The 8,429-nt window shown below is 35.0% G+C and overlaps 1 long non-coding RNA gene across 1 annotated transcript; it reads right to left on the bottom strand.

Annotated features, from left to right (window-relative positions):
* Positions 1 to 2,458: 2,458 nt before the first annotated feature.
* LOC123257629 lies at positions 2,459 to 3,641 on the bottom strand. The gene is made up of 2 exons (XR_006507745.1): positions 3,041 to 3,641; positions 2,459 to 2,963 (listed from the first exon to the last, which is right to left on the bottom strand). It is a non-coding gene; the product is annotated as an uncharacterized LOC123257629 (long non-coding RNA).
* Positions 3,642 to 8,429: the final 4,788 nt, after the last annotated feature.

Raw genomic sequence — 8,429 nt, 5'->3', positions numbered from 1 at the left:
TGATATTTCTTATTGGTCACACCAAGCTGAAAACGAACGAGGACAAGATTGTTTCTAGGCCTTCCATTTACATCGTGGGAGAGCGATCCCCTGGCTTTTTGGATTGCACAATCGGAAACCTTGCCAGGGCTTTCCAAATTAGCAATGGGCTATCTAATTACGCCAGGTAGTTCTGTGCCGGCTGGAGAGGCGGAGAGGCTCTGTCATCAAATGCGTTGTGTGTGACACGAGAAGCCGTATGACAGATCTTCACGTACCACAACGAGTATTCTTAATATCTTTGAAAAATGAATTTTGGTGTTAAAATGTAATTGAAAATATATATATTGATTGATTCTTAAAAATAACTTTGTCTATCTAAATACTAGGCATAAGAAATGTACAGAAATACTCAGTGACTGCACTAAATAAGTAAAATGAAATATTAAAATTATAATTGGTTTGTTTTTCATTGTTTAATTTAATAAAAAACAAGAAAGGAAAGCTAACTTCGGGCGGAGCCGAAGTTTATATACCCTTGCAGTTGAGTCGCAGTCCGCTAGGTGGCGCCACACATCTTATATTATTAGATATATAGCGGATCGTATATAGTCGGCCGATCCTTATGAAATTTGGCATATCGAATTATTTTGCCAAAAGAGGAATCCATTGAAACTCCCATCCTTCTAACTTGAAAAACAACGAAGTTATAGCATTTCCGATCAATCAGTTATATGGCAGCTATAGGATATAGTTGGCCGATCCTTATGAAATTCGACAAATCAGATTGTTTTTCCCAAAATAGAATCTCTACCAAATCCCATCTTTCTAACTTAAAAAACCCCAAAGTTATGCCAATTTCGATCGTTCTATGACAGCTATAGGATATAGTCGGCCGATCCTTACGAAATTTTGTACATAAGATGTTTTGGTCAAATATAACATGTGTAGAAACTCCCAACCCTCTAACTTAAAAAACACCAAAGTTATGGCATTTCCGATCAATCAGTTATATGGCAGCTATAGGATATAGTCGACCGATCCCGGCCGTTCCGACTTATATACTGCCTGCAAAGGAAAGAAGGGTGTGTGCAAAGTTTCAACTCGATAGCTTTAAAACTGAGAGACTAGTTTGCGTAGAAACAGACAGACGGACAGACGGACCGACGGACAGACGGACAGACGGACATGCTCATATCGACTCAGGAGGTGATCCTGATCAAGAATATATATACTTTATAGGGTCGGAGATGTCTCCTTCACTGCGTTGCACACTTTTGACCAAAATTATAATACCCTCTGCAAGGGTATAACAAGAAAGAAAGTTATCTTCGGCCATGCCAATATTCATCAATTAAAATAAACCTAATTATAACACTTTTGATCATAAAAACAACGAAACTCTGATTTCTATATTATTATTTTCAATCAATTTTCCGCTTTTTCCTGTGGAAGCTACATATATGATATAGTGGTCCGTTTGGGCCCGTTCCGACATATATTATATACTACCAGCAATAGAAAGAAGACTTTTGGTAAAGTTTTATGCAGATAGCTTTCATAATGAGAGACTAGTTTGCGCAGGACGGACAGACCCCTTCGCAAGGTTATAAAAAAAGAATAAATCAAAATTAACACAAAAAACAATTATTTTATTTATTTAAAAATAAAAACATTTTTTTTTTAATTTTTTAAAAAAATCCAGTAAAAAATACTGGATGTATCGATTTTTTTAGTGATAAATATTTTTATCAAATTGATATTTTTTCAAAAAATGATATATCATCGATACGATATTTTTTAAATATCGTGCAACCCTAGATTTTAATGAAACTGAATTATTTGTCTTTTCCGATGATCTATTGGTCATTCTGTGTTGTGGACGATCAATTGAATCTTCCTGGTGAAAAGATTATAACCTGACTATAATTTGACTTTTTTGAAACCTGGAATCGAAGTTCCATATTGATGTTTCTGAGATAGTGGATACTCTTTGCCTCGTTAATATTTTTGAAAATGAAAATGAAGATTTTTGAAGTTTGGAAAGAAGCTAGCCACCGACTAAAAACTAAAATCAGCTCCGACTTTAAATTTATACATACGTTCGGATAAATCGAAATAACATGTTGACTCTTAAAAAGTAAAGACTTGGTATTACGGAGAACTCGATCCCTGAAACTGTAAACTCAACGCTTCTCGAAGATGATCCGGAATTTCTGATCAGCGAAATACAAGGGACTGGACCTAATAGACCCAATCTGTCTTTAACATTAGAGTTGGATGAGGAAGTTTGGGGATCAATCGCTCCTATCAAAGGAAAAAATATAGGAGAAAGGGATTACAATATCTTTTGGCTTGCTCTCTCCACAAAAGACGCCTGCTAGCAATACAGGGTTCTGTTCCTGAAGTTCTGTTCTGTTCCCGAAATCTCAGATTTTTACAAAACGCCTTACAGAACACAGTCTTTCAACCGTATAAATTAAATTGTCCACATCATAAGTTGGTACATTACATATATGATTTATTCCAATTTATTTTGTAATTTTCATGTTATTTTAACAATTTTTTGGTCAAAATCACAGTATTAATTGACACTACCGGTCACAGTTGCCTCTAGTGAACGATCCTTCTCCGCATAGTTACGCACCCGGACTGGAGAGGAACGGCTGAATGGACGGTCGCTTCTTAACATTCACAGAGATCTGATTGTCACCAGCAGCGTTGCCAATTTGTGGGGAATTCTCCAAAGTGTGGGGAATTTTAAGTTGATTGTGGATTTATTGGGGATTGGCATTATGTGGGGAAAATGCAGGGATTTTTACATTTTTTGACATCTTATTCTCGTCGGTAAATATTTCATCATTCATTATCGACACGACATCGACCTTTTTTAAAAATATTATGTATAGCACATCTCTGTGACAGCACAAAAATTAGACGATGAATAGCGAGCTCACGCAATGCTGGATTGTTGTCAACATGGGCTTGAAGTTCAAAATAACATTGATGATGAATGTACTGGGGTAAAGTGTTTCGTCTGAAAAACGCTGCGGAAGAATACCTGTTTCCAAATATAAAAATTGTTATTTCGTTGTTGCTGATACTGCCTTTTTCTAATGCATCGGTCGAGCGCAAATTTAGTGTTCTTAAGAATTTGAAAGCTGAAAACCGTAATCGACTGAATACAGATACTGTTGTATCATTTATGGCTGCAAGAGAAGGAATTAAAAAATTAGGCGGCAGCGTCAAGTTCAACCCGTCAAACAAAATGCTATCCACAAAAATATGGAAAAGAATATGAATGTTAACTGTTTTAGTTTTTATTTTAATTAATTAAGAATACTAATATGAGTTATTGTCAGCTAGTAGAATGTTGTTTCATTTTAAAAAACCTGTGTGGGGAATCAGCGGATTTTTGTCCCCAAATTTGGGGAATTTGATCCCGATTTTTGGATCCCGATTTTGGATATCCAGAATTTGGTCACCAGTGATCAAATTCTGGATATTCTCGCAAAAAAAATAAGAAGAATCGACATCACTCTGTAAATAGTCTGCCTAATATTAAAGGCAATAGATCATATGCATTAAAATTTCATCGTTTGATTCATGCGCTGTCAATTAATGCTTCTTATATACACACACGTCCAACTTACACTTCTTCAATTTTCAAACTAAATAAAATAGTTCATAAACGAAGATTTTGCGATAAGCGATCTGCACACCGTTATTTTAAGCGAGGATTTTGCTTTGTACTTTCTTACCGCATCTCCGAATATGCTCACACATATGAGCTCTTTTGAGCCTATGCATAGTCCACATAGCACAGTGGCCGGATTGACCGATTTTTTTGCATAAATTCAAAAAATTTATGACAAAATAATCGAATATTGTCTATAGATTCTAAAAGTAGATTGTCCAACTAGATGTAAACAAATAATTTTATATGAATATGTGCAATCCTGAGCTTATACGAGGGCTGCAAAGTTCATTAACCGATCAGCTGGTTATCGGACAAATTTTGGCGGGAATCTGCACACAGACTTTAAACTTGCCTCGTTTTATAATACAAGCACCAATTTTACCCAAAAAAAATGGAAAATATTATTAATGGTATGTAAAATATAATATAGAGAATCCGATTCGTAATCAGTGTTACGTGTTTTTTCTGTGAATTGTTTTCGTGATGTCCTAAAATACTAAAATTTTATTCAAAGTGTCTGTGTATTATGGAGTATAACTAATTTTCTGTCACTTTCTGTCACCATCTGAGCTTGCAGAAGTGTTAATGTATATTTAATCTTTACAACGTAATTAAATACTTTTGCTCCTTTTTGCTCCTTTTTCTACCGTTGTCAGTTAAAGACAAGGTCGAGTTCAGTCACAGCACACTTTTTGAGGTTTGGCAGCGTAGCAATAAAAGCAAAGATGCGGTATTTGACTACATTTTGGAAAAACTTGGCACGCAAAATCTTGACTCCGAAGATATTCAGAACATTATGAAAAAAATAAAATCTTTTGATATATATATTAGCCAAAAACTAGCTAAATATAATAGGAATGTAACTCGCTTTAAAGAAAATAAGGCTGATTGGCTCAATTCTAAAATGATAATTGAATTCAGTGTGACAAGTTCACCTTCAAGCATCCAAAATGTGAAACGGGGAAGACCACAAATGAGCTATGAACATGGAGGTAAACGTCTAAAACATAAATTGGCATCTAACCTAGCCAACTGTGAGGATAATAACACAAGTTTGTTGCTGCACGCAGCTGCAGTTTCAGCAAAGAAAGCGAATGAAAAAGACATTGTATGTGTTTTAAAGAATTCCGTTCTATCGGAAAATGGAGCAAAAGAGGCAAAACGAAAACTATTTGTACCAGAGCCAGTACCCCTAACTCCTGACGAAGCTTTGGCATTTATCCTAGAAAATTCTTTGAGTAAATCTCAATATAAAAATATACGAGACACAAATAGTACTCACTTATCTGATATATATCCGCCTTATGACAAGGTTGTGAAAGCGAAGCTGGATTGTAGGCCTGAGGATATAATAGTTACCGAAGTTTCATGTAAAGTTACTCTGCAAAACTTGCTCAACCACACTGCAAGCAGAATACTACAAATGCAGGAAGATGTACTCAGGTCCTTTAAATCGATCAAAGATCTGATTTTAATTGTAAGCTATGGGTTTGACGGATCTACTGGGCAAAGCATATATAAGCAGAAATTCAATGATCATGAACCGGTTTCAAGCGATCATTCATTGTTTGTCACAACCATAATTCCACTTACATTAAAGGATAATATTGGTACAATATTGTGGATGAACCGGACACCACAGTCTGTAAGGTTTTGCAGACCATTAAAATTGGAATTTAAAAAAGAAACTTCAGAACATATTCTCTCAGAAAAAAAAGATTTAGATGAACAAATAAAAAGTTTGTCTCCTTTTGTACATCAAATTACTGATGACCAAACAGTTTTGGTTTCATTTGATCTTCATATGACGCTGATTGATGGTAAAGTGCTTAATGTTTTAACCAACACAAACTCTTGCCAAAAATGTCCTGTATGCGGCAGCGGCCCAAAGCAGTTTTTGGAGATTCATGACATACATTCACCAACATTTAAGCCGAAACCTGAAAGCCTTCAATATGGTGTGAGCCCACTGCATGCATGGATTCGATTTTTTGAGTTTCTCTTGAACATTTCGTCCAGAATTCATATTTGCAAGTGGCAAATTCGAGATGGAAATGATAAATTAATAATGGCAGCTACAAAGAGGGAAATTCAGGAGCGAATGCGAAGGGAAATGGGGCTAAATGTTGATAAGCCAAAACAAAATGGTAGCGGAAACACAAATGATGGAAACACGGCCAGAATGGCGTTCAAAAATGTCGAATTATTGGCAGAAATTCTAAAGATGGATTTTGATATTTTAAATCGTTTTAAAATTATTCTTATAACCATATCCTGTGAACTTTCAGTTAATGCAGGCAAGTTTCAAGACTTCTGTGATATTACATTTAAATTGTATTTAGAAAAGTATCGGTGGTACCCAATGTCACCTACGGTTCACAAAATTCTTGTACACGGTGCAGATATTATGAATAATTCAGTAGTACCTGTTGGCTGTCTAGGCGAAAGTGCATCAGAGGCACGGAATAAATTTTATAAGATTTATAGGCGATCTCACGCAAGACAGAATTCGAGGCTGAACAACATAATGGATGTGTTCCAAAGGTCCATGGACTCCTCTGATCCTTTATTGTCCAGCCTACATCTGAACAAAAGATTAAAGAAAAATAAAAGTAAAAATCTACCACACGAAGTTATTGAACTTTTGGAAATCCCTATAATTCCTTCAAATTTAACCAGCTGTAATACGACTGAAGATGAACAAAACAACTCCAGTTCCGACTCAAATAATTCATTCTTATTCGAACTGGATGCGGAAGAAAGTTAAAAAAACAGGCACAATAATATTTTATAGTTATCAGATTAAAAACAATAATAAATTTAACAACAATATATATGAAATGTACTTCTTTTACTATCCATGCTTACATGGGGTTTGTTCGAATTTATGGATTTGGGGGCGGCAAGTGTGGGCATGGCCAGATCGAATTCAAATTTTGGCTATAATTTTTTGGTGATCTTAATATCAAATGTGCCAAGTTACAACTCTGTAGGATCATTATTGGATTTTATGCAAAAAAATCGGCCATTTCGGCCACTGTGCATAGCTATGTTTAGTAGTCCACATAGCCCCAAATTTAAATAAACGTCGCTGGTTTGGCAGTTTTTTAACAAATGCAAAATTTAACAAAGTAATATGGAAATTTGCAACCACTTGACTATTGGAAGGTAATAATAAATGTAATATAATTATTTACATAATTAATATAACAAAAATCATTTTCTCTTAATTTTAGGAGCATACAAAGGATACAACTGCCGTAGCGATTTTATCGAAGAAGTATTTTTGCGTACCAGCGTCTTCCTGCGCTTCGGAACGAGCGTTCAACAGATAGTATCCGACAGGAGATGCGCTCTAAAATCCAATATCGTGGATAAGCTCCTGTTTCTCAACAAAAATAAAAAAAAATTATCTCAAATTAAAACAGTTTGTTAATTTTTTGTTTTAACTGAAAACATCGATGTGTTCCCTTAAAAACATCGAAAACATCGATGGCCTCAGGCATCGATTGTTTTCCAGCTCTAGTTGGTCATCGGTGAGAGACAGATGTTTCGTCAAACATCGATGCATCGGTAAAAAATCGATATAAACAAAAACCTCGAAAAACATCGCTAAAACAAACATCGATACTCGATGTTTTCAGCATCACTAATGTACGCGAGGAGACTCTATGTATATGCATATGTATAGTCGAATTAAAAATGTTCTTTATGTATCCGATCTGAATGAATTATATACCAATCAAAAGGTATTGTTTTAATTAAATAGTTTTTGGTTTGGCAAAAATTAGGATGAAAGTAAAAAATTTTGAATCACTTAATTGGGGCTGGTGGAAACATTTCCAGGTAGAAAATTTTCTTTTTTCTTCGCATTTTACTCCTAATTAGAGCTGAACATCAATGGTGGCAGCGTCGATAGTTTTGACATATTGCGGGGTAAACTTCGATACTATAGCGATATGCCCCTATTATACTGGCTTACACCAGTAGGTCATATAAAACCAATATAATAGGGGCATTCTTTCAGAAAATTATTTCTAAAAATATGGTAATCATGCAAATTTTATTTTTGACTTATTTACAATTAAAAACAAAATTAGTTTGATTTTTTTAAACTTAAGAGAGATCTTTTTAATTAACATGATAATTTTACTATTATTCCCTATTAAGGAACCAGTTTTTGTTAATAAAGAACAGTTTATTAACAATCTTTGGTTTTAGCGATGCCCGTCGATCTAATGGACAGAGAAATCAGAGAACAAACACCGAAACCACCAAAATTTGAATATTTGTGTCGAAGAGAGAAAAAATTAGTAAATATTAAATTTTCCGTATCCAAAATGTGCTTACCTTCTTATTTGCTTGCAATCCAAGTAATGGGAATTTTTTGTAATACTATCGTGATAGTCTGAAAACTATCGAAAACGGGTACCGACAGCCAACCATCGATACTATCGATAGTTCCATCCATGTTTTGAAAAAAAAAACTAAATAAAAACAAGAAAGGAAAGCTAACTTCGGGCGGAGCCGAAGTTGATATACCCTTGCAGTTCAGTCGCAGTCCGCTAGGTGGCGACACGCATTTTATATTATTAGATATATAGCGGATCGTATATAGTCGGCCGATCCTTATGAAATTTGGCACATTGAATTATTTTGCCCAAAGAGAAATCTGTACCAAGTCCCATCTTTCTAACTTAAAAAACTCCAAAGTTATGCCAATTCCGATCGTTCTATGACAGCTATAGGA

Source organism: Drosophila ananassae, chromosome XR, assembly GCF_017639315.1.
Source record: "Drosophila ananassae strain 14024-0371.13 chromosome XR, ASM1763931v2, whole genome shotgun sequence".
Lineage (NCBI taxonomy): Eukaryota > Metazoa > Arthropoda > Insecta > Diptera > Drosophilidae > Drosophila > Drosophila ananassae.
The sequence above is the reverse complement of the archived record's forward strand: the minus strand, read 5'-3'. Positions and strand labels throughout refer to the sequence as shown.